Source organism: Pseudonaja textilis, chromosome 7, assembly GCF_049901715.1.
Source record: "Pseudonaja textilis isolate UNSWEBS1 chromosome 7, rPseTex1.2, whole genome shotgun sequence".
NCBI classification, from domain to species: domain Eukaryota; kingdom Metazoa; phylum Chordata; class Lepidosauria; order Squamata; family Elapidae; genus Pseudonaja; species Pseudonaja textilis.
The window spans coordinates 11,244,820-11,258,834 of NC_141996.1; positions in this window are offsets into that span (position 1 = coordinate 11,244,820).

Here is a 14,015-nt window from a genome sequence, read left to right on the forward strand (position 1 = left end):
CAAGCAAAATCAATACGGACAACTTAAGTTAGTTACTTATTATCTTTTTAAATAAGGTTTTGGACTTCAGCCTATGTGTTGAAAACGTCTATATTTGCTGAGGCCAAGTTTTCACAAATCTGTGTGTGTATATGCATGTGTGTATTCATGTGTACAGTCACACAAATGTATGTATATGTACATAGGAGAGAAGTAGGTATGTTAAAGAACAATCTGTGAGTATGAATGCAGACAGAGGAACAATTAATTTTATAAACAGTGGGCTTAATTTATAAAAATAAATTAATCATTAATTTAATGATGAGTCTGTCCTTGCAAGAAAGAGCAATATGGCTTTTAACTACACGTGCGTGTGTGTGCGTGTGTGGGTGTGTACACAACCATGATTAAATGTATCACACAGACACATTCTTATGGATTGGAATTTGGACTCAATGGGAGCTGGCATTTGGCAAGAAAAAAGAAGCCACACAACCTACAAGACTTTTTGTGGGTGTTTTATTGCGATGGAAAAATTGTCTTCCATTTTAGAAAGTCTGTTCTTTCAATTAAACGCAGTAAAATGCAGGAGAGCTGAAATTAACTGAACTGGGAAGTTCAGCCGAAGATAAAAACGTGAAAGTTCATGGCAGGTCTCCAAACAAGACAGAGTCAATAATAATACAGCAATTAAAAATAATAATCTATTAAATGTACACGCTGCCCAACTTCCAGCTACATTAGGCAGGAGAGACCAAGGTCAACCTTATAGGTGGACATGTCTGCAAATATTTTTAACGTGAGCCACAGTATAGATAGCATTGATGATAATTGCTGCCCCGATCATTGCAAATTCAATATCCCAAATTCATTCTCCTATATAAAATGGGGGACTCTTGACTGTAAGAGACAGAAATAATAGTAATAAAGGTCGAATACTAATAAATAAATTTCTCTTGGGAAGAGAGATAGTTAAAATTTTAGCCAATTCAGATTATGAACCCAATGTAATTGTGACTAACCAATTAATCCAGAGTTCCCAAGAGATATTTATTAATTTGTATTCTGCCGTTATTATTTTTAGAAATAATTCAAGGAGGCCAACATATCCAACTCACCTTCCTCCTCCTATCTTCTCCACAACAACAACCCTATGAGGTGAGTTGGGCTGAGAGAGAGTGACTGGCCCAAAGTCACCCAGCTGGCTTTCATGCCTACAGCGGGACTTGAACTCATGGTCCCTGGTTTCTAGCCTCATGCCTTTAACTATGAGACCAAACTGGTTGTCTGGATTGAGGTAGATTTGCAGAAAGTGAACTGCCATCTTGGAATCACAGAGAACTGGAGGAACCCAAAAGGTTACCAAGTCCAACCCTCTGTATAATGCAGGACTCGCTTACACCTGGGCTTCTCAAATTCTTTGCTGTTGAAACCATTTTAAACCTTATGCAGGACCCCAAAATAGCATTTCTTTCTATAGTTTTATACTGATCAATATTTACTGTGTTCAACATTAAAATGGACACTTTGGCAGCATATTGATTTGTTGAATCCTGTAAAAGCCAAAATATTAAAACTAATAGAGATGGACATAAATAACATATTTATTTACTTATTAAATTTGTTTGCCGCTCAACTCGTATCCAAATAACTCTGTGTAGTTTTAAAAAAACCCTCTATATTATTAACAAATAAAAAATAGTAATGAATAAGAGTGTTACTATTTTAATTTTTTTACAAATATCTTCAATATCTGGCGAAATAAAATTGATTTTGTGCACCTCTGAGAGGATCTAGGAAAGCCTCCAGAGGTATTCACACAACCACTGCACTTAATCATTTCCAATCTCCAGCCTCTCTTTAAAAACCTCCAGTGAGGTTCAGGAAAGTATCAAAGGAAGCCTATGAAGAAAGAGTCCAGAAATCATTAGAAGCTGCAGAAAAGAAGTTCAAGGGGAAGAAAATAAATGATGCCAAGAAATCTTCACATGAAGACACAATTCATTGGAGAATTGCAAGGAACGTGTTCCATCAATAATGAAAGAAATCAGGAAAAGGATTTTATGTTTACATACATAAAAAAATGTGTGAAGCTTCGATCAGACCATCATGGCTGCCATTTTGATTTTTCGGATCACACCCTGTGGATGTCCTTGGCCCGGAAGGTGGATTTACAAAAAAGTGTAATGCACTTAATGTTTTAGAAAAGAGTATGTAAAAAGGAGAGGAAAGGGAAAGGAGAGGAGAAGGGAAGAGAGCTATTATCTACATGCATTATCAATTCATTTTGTGAGAAAATGATTTCAAGCATATGAATGCCTGAACAACCTCATCACCTCTCCACCTTGGGAATTTTAAGATGTCTGGACTTCAATTCCCAGAATTCCCAGCCAGTCATGCTAGTTGGGGAATTCTGGGAGTCAAAGTCCATATAACTTAAAAGTTGCTAAAGTTGAAAAACACCATCTTAGACCAATCTGAAATGCCAAGATGGATGCAAACGCTCTTTTCTAACTGGCCTTCAGATTATGACCACAATCAGTGGCACATCTCTTCCATGGAATTATTTGACTGTCTTTCTAATGGATTTTTAGGCAAAGCATCCGTGGTGCCTTCATCCAAATTAAGAGAAGAAGGTGTTTTGTCCCACCTTCATAGAAGACTAGCCTTGCCTGCCTTGCCCAGCCAAAATCCTGTTATCACTGATGATGTTACCTAGTTTGGTAATGAAACATCTGCAAGAAAAGAACTACACTCAGAACACCAAGGAACCTCACAGTTCAACCCTGAGCTACAAATATTCTCTTCAAAAGACCCAGCAATCCCAGAATAAAAACAAACAAACACAGGAGTCATCTACAACATACAATTGAAGAACTGCAACAACCACTATATAAGACAAACAGGCAGAAGACTGGCATAGCGCATCCATGAACACCAATTGGCCATCAGAAGGCATGACAAAAAATTCTTTAATTTCACAACATATAGGCAGATTTAACCATGGTTTTGAATTGTGAAAAAGTGGCAATCGTACACCAGGCCAAATCCCAAAATGCCAGGAAATTTCTAGAAGCCTGGCACTCTGACAAATCAGCCATCAATAGACACATCGACATTAACAACCTCTATAAGACTATGCAAAATAGACAATCAACCATCCCCAAAAAGAACAAAGAGATTCCAGCACTTCTCCATCAGTAACCAGAACTCAGATCAGCATAGATTAATTCCAAGGTTAACTTCAGGCCAGCAATCATGTAAGCAATACCCCAATCAGGAAACTGCCGAAGAGCCATCAGTAAACAGTCCAACTCTCTAAGATTGCTCCCACCCACCCAGACAAGTCCCCAGAATATAAACTGACCGCAAACCCCACTCCTTACTAGCATGGGTTATTCTTTTTCAGGAGGCAACTGGGCTTTCTTGTTTTTTCTTCTGAAGACATTTCACTTCTCATCCAAGAAGCTTCTTCAGCTCTGACAGGATAGTGGGGAATGGAAGGATTTATATTCCTTGCAGACAGCTGGTCATTTGCATCCTTTTAGAGGGTCGTTGAGGCCACTTGGAGGTTTATCTGTGTCTTCAGGGTCACCTGAGTAGTGCTCCTAGTTCCTGCAGTTTGCCATTGTTCCTCTGGAAATCCATTCCTACTCCCACACCATTCAAAGGGTATTTCATCCCAAATTGTACAGCTAAAAGTCTGTAGAGATTCTCGTTGATCTAGGTCATGACCTGGATGACTGAGAATCTCTGCAGTCTTTTATCACTGATGATGGTACCTAGTTTGGGTAGCGAAACGTCTTCAAGAAAAGAAGCAAGCGGAGAGAGCACCAAGGAACTCTTCTCTTCTGCCTGTGCCAAATCATTGTATTCCATCTTTCCCTTAGTGAAGTGACAAAGCCCAGAAATTATGTGGAGCACAGAAAAAAGAAGCAGCCCAGAAGTTCCAGATAGATTTTACACCCTCTGTAGAGTCTCTCTCTCTCTCTCTCTCTCTCTCTCTCTCTCTCTCTCTCTCTCTCTCTCTCTCTCATTTGTGGGACGCATGTACACTTGACCAAAATACTATCTGAGCAATAAAAATAATGAGTCCCTGCAGGAGATAACTTTTAGAGTCGAGGAGACAGGCCTTCAAAAAAAGATGTGACCTAACTTCAATAGGCATCTGAAGGTAGCTACCCCAAATACAGTCTGAATGTTGTATTATTCAGAAGGGGATTCAGCAATTGGAATGGTAGCAGTTGTAGCCTAAAGCGTTTCCTGACTCACACGTTGGTGCAGGCTTTGATAAGTACAAGGTGGCACTAATTATAGACCACATTTTATTAATCTTACTTATTTATAAAGCACCTGTTCTCTGGCAAACATGTCGCTTTCATTTCTAACCTGTACACTGCATTTACAGCTTCCCTATGGAAGATACTTTGTGCGAATGGGGAGGAGAACAAATCCATCTCGCACATACTACGGTGTATATGGTGTCCTTCAACCGCTTCCCTCCAGAAGTTATGGATGCTCCAACACTGGAGGCTTTTAAGAAGAGATTGGACAATCATTTGTCTGAAATGGTATAGGGCCGTGATGGCGAACCTACGGCATGCCTGCCAGAGGTGGCATGCAGAACCCTCTCTATGGGCACCTGAGCCATCGCCCCAGCTCAGCCCTGCTGTGCATGTGCACACACGCCTCCCACCAGCCAGCTGGTCTTTGGGTCTCTGCTGCAGGGATGCACACGCGCATTGCATTTTGGGGATGCACACATGCACATGTGCTTTGGGCACTGGGGTGCTGAAAAGGTTAGCCATCACTGGTATAAGGTCTCCAGCTCATACAGGGAGTAAGACTAGAAGACCTCCAGGTTCCTTCCTGTTATTTTTTTATGTACAGAGGACGATCTCATGTTGGCAGGACAAAATGCTGTTGACATGGCCAGATACTAAGCGACTGTCATTTATTATGTCATTATTTAGTTTTAATCATTCTACATACTTTTACACATACTATATTTCTATGACCTATTTTATACCTATTTTATTCACTCAGTGTTGAATGTTATATGACTATATAGGTAGTTATGACCACAACTGACCCCAAAATTTTTGTGGTTAAGCGAAACATTTGTTAAGTGGGTTTTGCCCCATTTCAAGATCTTTCTTGCCTCAGTTGTTAAGTGAACTGGGCTTGGCTAGTCTAGGGAAGAGAAGGACCAGGGGAGACATGACAGCAGTCTTCCAATATTTGAGGGGCTGCCACGGCGAGGAAGAAGGGGTCAAGCTATTTTCCAAAGCGCCTGTAGGCCAGACAAGGAATAATGGATGGAAACTGAACAAGGAGAGATTTAATCTGGAAATAAGGAGAAATTTTCTGACAGAACAATCAACCAATGGAACAGATGTTGCCTTCGGAAGTTGAGGGAGCGCCATCAGTTGAGACTTTCAAGAAGAGATTGGACTGCCATTTGTCAGAAATGGTGTAGGATCTCCCGCTTGGGCAGGGGGTTGGACTAGATGACCTATAAGCTCCCTTCCAACTCTGATTATCTGTTATCTGAATCACTGCAGTAACCTAGTTGCTCAATGAATCTGGTTCCCCCATTGACTTTGCTTGTCCGAAGGTCACAAAAGGGGATTGATCACATAACCTTGGGACACAGCAACCGTCATAAATATGAATCAGTTGCCAAGCATCTGAAGTTTGATCACAAGAACACAGGGATGCCGTGAAGATTGTAACTGTGAAAAATGGCCATCTTTTTCAGTTCAGTGGTAACTTTGAATGGTCACAAAATGAACTGTTGTAAGTCGAGGACTACCTGTAATTTGTAGATGTTTCTGACATGAATAAAGAAACATTTTCACACCATATTTTACAACGGTTTTGCCAAAAAAAAAACCAACCCCACACTTACTTTGGGATGTTAGCAAAACTGCACTATAGCGAACAATGGATTTGTTAACAACCGTGATATTTCTTAATGACCATGGCGTTCATTTTGCTCAATAACCAGTGCAAAAAAAATATTGTAAAGTTGAGTCAGTCACTTTTTATGACCATTGCATCTTATGATCATAATGGGGAGGCTCAATGGTGGAATTTAGCCAGTTTGCACCAGTTCAAGCGAACCGGTTGTTAAATCCCCTGCCCGCTATCAAAGTGGATCGTGGGCACTGTGCTCAGGGGTGAGATCCAATGGATTAACTCCCGGTTCGGTGATTTACAATTTGCTTCCCTGCACTAAATCTTCGTTAGCTTGCTGCCTGGACAGCTGAGCAGCGCTGCGTGCAGGGAAGCAGCGTTTGAAAAAAAAAACTTTTTTCCTGCTTTTTCAACCACAGCTGTGCCTCGCAAGGCAGCTGAAGTTGAAAAAGCAGGAAATAAAGATCAGGTAAGAGCCCGGATGGGTGGGTGGGCCAAAACAGCAGCAGACATAGAACCTGTTCTATGTCTGTTGCTCTTCACAGCTACCGATTCTACAGAGCCGAATAGAACCGGTAGAATCCCACCCCTGACTATGCTGCACTGCAATGGAGAAACAGGCAATGCATCAGCTGGTGCGAGGGAAGGAGAAGGCCATTTTCCCTTTTTCTTCTCCCTGATCCTCCTCCTTCCCTCATGCCAGCTGCTCTGTTTCCAGTTTCTCCACTGCAACGCAGCGCCCAGGATCCACTTTGATAGCAGAGAGGGGAGAATTTAACAACTGGCTTGCCTAGAATGAGCTTGGCCGTCACGGGAGGCATGTCCCGCATGTACGGTGGAGCTGGAGGATGGGAATGGGCCAAGCCTCCCACGACAGCCAACCTGACCCTGGGTGAACCGGTTGTTAAATTATTTGAATCTCACCACTAGGCAGGCTCCATCACAGTCGTAATTCAAGAACTACCTGTAATGCATTCTACGGACAGGCTCTTCTCTATTTCTGATATGAATGTGAACCTGGTTTGTTATTCCAAACAATAAAGTAGAAGATTTGCATGGAAGTTGAGTAGGTTATCCTCGCATGTTCTTTTCTGCCAATGGAATGTTGTTTCTCAAGTCCTCCTATATTACAATTCTGGAAAGAACTTTGCAGGGCCCAAGGGCTCTCGCTCCATTGCATCTTTTGCAGGTAATTATCAGAGGTTCCTGTTTTAAACTCGGTTTCCTAAAAAAAACCATGTCTGCTGCTGCGGTATTAACTAGTGGTAATGGCCAGCTTCTTAGGGCACATCTGTCTGTCTGAGTTAATAAACTGGAGGGAAAGGGGAAGATTGTGCGCACCATTCCCCCAAACAGCCATTAATTCACAGCCTGGGGGAGAATAACGATATGAAAAACAATTGGGCTGAGCTGAAAAATTGATTGGGCAGGTTCCTCTGCCTTGCGGTTTATGCCAGAGTTCAGCTACCCATTTCCTTATTCAGAATGCATGGGTGATTTTGCCCAGCTGGGATCTGATCCTGACAAAAAGGATCAGAAGCAACCCGTCCTTACAACTGTGAGTCAAATATTTAAACCTGGTTTGGGTACCCAGAAAGGATCCAAGTTTGTGTAGGGTATGTCAGGATCTGCATTCAAAAGGAGGTTTGTCCAGGGAAAAGAGAAGATGCAGATATTCAGAAGAAGGCTGTGTCTGGAGCCAGAATTAAATATACATAAATTGAATATGCGCGTGTCCATTTTAATTGATACGGGAAGTGTCCCTGGTGAGATATGAAATAGGAAAGTTGGGCCTTGAAAAAGCAAGTCGGGAAGAAAATCAACTCATTTGTGCTGGGATGCTCCGCATTGGTGACAGGAAGGGCATCCGGCCACTTCCCTGTCACCACTAAACACTCTGCTAGCTCCATTTAGTTGCCCAGACGCCACCCTGCAAGAGATTATGGGGTTATTAAAAGAAGAGGATTAGAGCTGTGGTGCTAGAGAAGACTCCTGCATCCTCCTTGGACAGCAAAGGTGACCAGTAAGCACATACTGGAGAGCATAACACCAGACATGTCACTGGAGAGCAAAACTCACTTATTTTGGCCATGTCATGTGCAGGAAATTATTGGAGAAGGCAATTATACTTGGGTTAGTGATAAAAGCAGTAAAAAGGCCACCATGGTGGCTAGACATCAGCAAAGCTGACACCAACCAGAGCATAGGTAAAGATAAAGGTTCCCCTCGCACAGATGTGCTAGTCGTTTCCAGCTCTAGGGGGCGGTGCTCATCTCCGTTACAAAGCTGAAGAGCAAGCGCTTCCAAAGACATCTCTATGGTCATGTGGCCGGCATGATTAAACGCCATAGGCACATGGAACGCTTTACCTTCTCACCAAAAGCGGTCCCTATTTTTCTACTTGCATTTTTACATGCTTTTGAACTGCTAAGTTGGCAGAAGCTGGGACAAGGAACGGGAGCTCACTCTGTTACGTGGCGCTAGGGATTCGAACCCCCGAACTGCCAACCTTCCTGATCAACAAGCTCAGCGTCTTAGCCACTGAGCCACCGCATCCCTACAGTTTGGCCATATAATGTGGGGGAATTTATTGGAGAAGGCAATTATGCTTGGAAGGGTTAGCGGTAAAAAGGCCACCAAAGGACATGGTGGCTGGACACCAGCAAAGCTGACACCAACCTGAGCATAGAACAACGCAAAGAAGCAGTGCAAGATCAGAAGATGTGGAGACACCTGGCCCACAGAATCACCAGGAGACATGACTGAATGGATATCATCATCGTATGGGCCAATGGATGCTGGCTTGACAAATGGCCTATAGGCTAGGTAACAAATTGTTCAGAAACCAACCCACCAGCTCGGAGAACGAACCTTCACTCTCACTTATAGGTATGCCTGAAAAAAGAATGCCACGAAGGCTGAGGCAGCTGTCTTTGTTTCTTTAAACATTCAAGATAAACCCATCCAAGTCATCTCTTTCTCTCACTCTCTGTTAACCTGCTGTTATCAAGGAAGGATATTTGAATTTTAAAATGCCATTAAAGTAGGTCAAAGTATTCCTGATTTCTTTATCTGAAATTCATCCAGGGGTCATGAATAATACACAATCCTGAATATTTTCTTCCTTGGAAAACTCCTTGTTCCCGAGGATAACCTTGTCCATTTTGGATGACTAGAGACCCTTTCCGAGTGTTACGTCTCTGAGGTCTGACAGTGTGAGTGGCAAATGACTGTATTGAATTTGGGCATTAAATGAGGAATGGAAGGATCTAGGGCCCATCCAAGGGGTCATATCTGATCATGGCGTAGCCATTGTTAGCTGCCACCTTATGTTTGCTTGTGCTTCGCTACATTAGAGTGGCAGACTGCCATGAACAGGGGGGAAGGCAAGGGGGAAAGCTAAAGTAAATGCTGTATCTTTTTGAGATGCTGCTTCAAGGTCACTTGGCATATGAGCTGCATACGATCTTGTGCTAAAAGTGACCATTAGGAAAACATTTTGCCTGAATCTAGTCAAGGGTCTTCAAACTTGGCAAGTTTAAGACTTGTGGTCTTCAGCTCCCAGAATTCCTGAGCTAACATGACTGGAGGAGGAATTCTGGGAGTTGAAGTCCACAAGTCTTAAAGCTGTCAAGTTTGAAGACCCCTGATCTAAGTGGTCACACAGTAGGGGTGGGTGAGCAATAGGAGGTAGCTAAGGGAGGGAAAAGTTAAATTTAGGGATTTTGGCCTGCGATACTCGGATCTATTCTATTCTATTCTATCTATCCATTCTATTCCTGTTCTGTTCTGCTCTGCTCAGCGCCGCTACATTCCATTCCATTCCGTTCCGTTCCATTCTGTTCCATTCTATTCTATTCTATTCCTGTTCTGCTCCGCTCCATTCCACTTCGTCCCGTTCCTGTTCTGTTCTGTTCTGTTCTGTTCTGTTCTGTTCCACTCCGTTCCATTCCATTCCATTCCATTCTATTGTATTCCTGTTCTGCTCCGCTCTGCTCCACTGTGCTCTATTCTATTCTATTCTATTCTATTCTATTCTATTCTATTCTATTCTATTCTATTCAACTCCAGACAGAATTCTTCCTTGGAAATCCCATTCCATTCATTGAGTCTACAACCTTTATGAATTGTAGGTAGTCCTCAACTTACGACCACAACCAAACTCAAAATGTATGTTGCTAAGTGAGAAATTGGTTGTCAGTTTTGCCCCATTTTACAACTTTTCTTGCCCCATTTGTTAAGTGAATCACGGTGGTTGTTAAAATGAGTAACATGGTTGTTAAGCGAATCTGTTTTCTCCATTGCCTTTCCTTGTCAGAAGGCTGCAAAAGGGGAACCCTGCCATCCCGGGACAACACTGCAACCTTCAAAAAGCGAGTCAGTTGTCAAGCCTCTGAATGTAAATCATGTGACCATGGGGATTTGCTACAATGGTCATAAGTATAAAAATGGTCATGTCCCTTTTCTTTTCAGGGCCATTGTAACCTTAACTGATCACTGAGTGAATTATTGCAAGTCGAGGATTGCCTGTATATCATTTTCCTTCTTTGGTTGGAACAGAAATTAACACATGGCTTCAAATGCCATTTTAATGTAGGAAAATACCTTTCCTGAGACAATTGTCCTCTTAGTTCTTTCCTTTGATTGTAGGGTTGGTTTTGCCATTTTTCAGCTTGGATTTGATCTGCCAAAGCTATCACATTTGTTTTATAGTTTTAATCTGCCCGGTAGCCTTAATTTTGCAGGTAGATGACAAGGAGATTTAAAAAACCCCCAAACAAGTTTTGACTGACATCAAAATTTTGCATAGAATATTATGGTTTCCTTTTTAATCAGATGTGACCCAGACTCTGAGCTGTTCTGCAAGAGGAGGATATATATATTTGCAGGTGACGCATGGAAAAGATCGCCAGAGTGAAAACAGATCAAAAACAGCTTGTGTTGGAGAGAGAGAGAGAAAAATGAGATATTTTTTTTCAGATGAATTAGTCTCTAACAAACAAAAAGGCATTTGGGGACTTGGCCCAGGTTCTGAGCATTACACTAGAGGACATAGTCCCAAAAAGAAATGGATGGACTTAGCATTGAACATGATTTAATTTCCTTTCATTTAAATGTAATTAGAGTAGACTCGGATCATGAATTTAATCATTTTCCCCATCTATCACCTTGAACATTGCAATTTATTCACAAGTTCTGGATATTCCCTCAGGGTTACCAGCAACCCTCAGGCCCCGTGCTTAACAGAGGTGTCCGCAAAGGGCGGGGTCAAAACAGTCAAAATGGCAGATTAAAGCCCCGCCATTTTTAATGTGTGTGGCATATGTAAAAAAAAAAGGACGGAGATGCTCTTTCTTCCCTGTGGGCATCTCTGAATTACAGGTGTAGGCTGCTGGGGGGATTCACAGGGATTCGGGAGAGCCCCTAACTAAGATTCTGCACAGTTGCAAAGAGGCCCAAAAATATTGGCAAAAATTACAGAAATGGATAAAGGAAATATGTTGGATGAAAATAGAATATAGACCAGAGTTCTTTCTGTTAGGGATTAATATGAGGAAATATGATAAGGAAAACACATATTTAATAATTCATATAATTACTGCAGCAAGATTGGCATATGCACGAATTTGAAATAATTAGGAAAATTATGATGTGCACAGAAATGGATAAACAAACGAATTAAAAAACAAGGATGATTCGGGCTATTATAAAATATGGGATAAGTTATATGGTTGGCTAGAGAAGAGGAAGATTCAAGAGAATAAGGAATGATTATATGTATAAACAATATATATGGAATGAAAATATGTATTATTATTACTGGATTTAGCAAAGTCATGACAAAGATGGATGTTAAAAAGACTGTACCATGTTCAATATTTTTAATGAATTTTTTGTTCATGTTTGTGTTTGTTTGTATAATAAAGAAAAACCTTTTATAAAAAAAAAGATTCTGCACAATTCAGAGAACCCCAGGGGTGGGATTCTACCAGTTTGCACCTTTTCGCTAGAACCGATTGTTAACATTCTAAGCAGTTCGGAGAACTGGTTGTTAGAAGAAATTACTGGCCTAATCCTGTAAGGAAGGCAGGAAGGAAACATTCTGGTGTTGCTTACAGAAACGGCCTCTCCATTAACCCTTATTACATTCTTGGCAGGACTAGACTTCCTGTCTCTGGAACTTCTCTGGAGTTTTTTTCCCCTCCTTTGCTAGTACGTTGCTTGTATGGAGTGACTATTCAAAGTTACAATGGCACTGAAAAAAGTGACTTATGACCATTTTTCACACTTACAACTGTTGCAGCATCCCCAGAGTCATGAGAGGCCAGGTGAGGAGATGTGTGCCTTGATGTGAGTGATATTGAGTTGGCCACACCCAGCTAATAACATGACCACCAAGCCATGTCCACCCAGTCACATGACCACTAAGCCATGCCCACCACCTAAGCCACGCCCACAGAACCGGTTGTTAAAAATTTTGAATTCCACCCCCGAAGAACCCCCAAATCCCACTCCTGGCTGGTTCCTCCCCCCACCCCACCTTGCCCCTACCAGAAATCCCCACATGGCCCATTTTGGATGCAGGTAAGTGTGGAAGCTCAGGGAGGTTGAAAAACAGGCCTCCCAGAAGTTTGGGAAGGACAGATATGGACCAGTTTCCGGCTTCCAGAGAGCCTCCGGAGTCCGGGGAGGGCAAAAACGCCTCCTCCCACTGTGGTGCAGGAGGCCGACTAAGCCATGCCCACCATGGCCATGCCCACCCAGCAACCAGGCAGAGAACCCATTGCTAAAATTTTTGAAGTCTACCCCTGCTGAATTAGTATCTCTAAGCTACAGTATATAGTACTCTGAGTCTACTCCACAAGAAGAACATTCAAGATGTCAGGCTTTTCTCAACTGGTGTTCTTGGAACCACTTTTTGAAGCTGTTGCTTTGTTGAAGGGATAATATATATATATGAATCCATATTCCTGTGTATTATTAAGGGAGCCAATTTGGTCTAGTGATGAAGACACCAGGTTACAAACTAGGAGACTGTGGATTCTAGCCCCACCTTAGACATGAAAGCTGGCTGAGTGACTTTGGGCCAATCGCCGGGAGACTGTGAGTTCTAGTTCGTCCTTAGACATGAAAGGTACCTGGGTGACTTTGGGCCAATGACCCGGGGACTATAATTTGTAGTTCTGCCTTAGGCATGAAAGCCAGCTGGGTTGACTGGACCAGTCCATCCCTCTCAATCCAACCCATGTCACAGGATTGTTGTTGGGAAAATAGGAGAAAGGAGTATTAGAAATATATTTGCCACCCTGATTTATTTATTTAAAAAAAATACAGTTGGGATAAAACTTTCTAAGAAATGGATCGGGGATTGACAATGAAAAAGAAATTCAACCCATCTACAAATGGAGGATCAAATAAAATTTTATCTGAACTTCTCTTTACACCTCCTCCCAACCACTCAGCAAATGCTCCCTCCCACCAAAAAAGCTAAGTGTTTTCCTGACACCAAGTGCCGTTTGCCTCCAATTTTAACTTTGGAGAAATGGCTTGGGAATGAAGGTGAAAAAAGGACCATCTGCTGTCTGTCTCTCCCATGCCTCTCTCATCCTGCTCCATGTAGGTTTCCAGCAAGGCAAATTTCTCTGAAGTCTGGTCTCACAGCCCTCTACCCTGCTTATGAATCCTTTTATAATTCAATTCCCCTTCTTCATAAATATTTTCCTGACACTTTGAAATAACGAATGATTACTGAGTGGGCTGCAGGTTGGATATTCTACCTGAGTGTATAGGTCAAGGGTGTCAAACCCAAGGCCCATGGCAGCGGTGGGATTCAAACATTTTTACTACCGGTTCTGTGGGCGTGGCTTGGAGAGCGTGGTGTGGCGTGGTGGGCATGGGTTGGTGTGCGTGGCAGGGGAAGGATACTGTAAAATCTCCTTTCCCACCTCACTCCAGAGAGGCTACTGAAAAATCCCCACTCCCTCCCCACCCCACTAACCTGCTTTCCAGCTCCGTTCTCCTGTGCAGGGCAACAAAAGAAGACCCAGCTGATCAGCTGGGACTCAATGGGAGGCAGAGAATAGATGGGGGCTGGGCCAGTCAGAGGTGTTATTTGC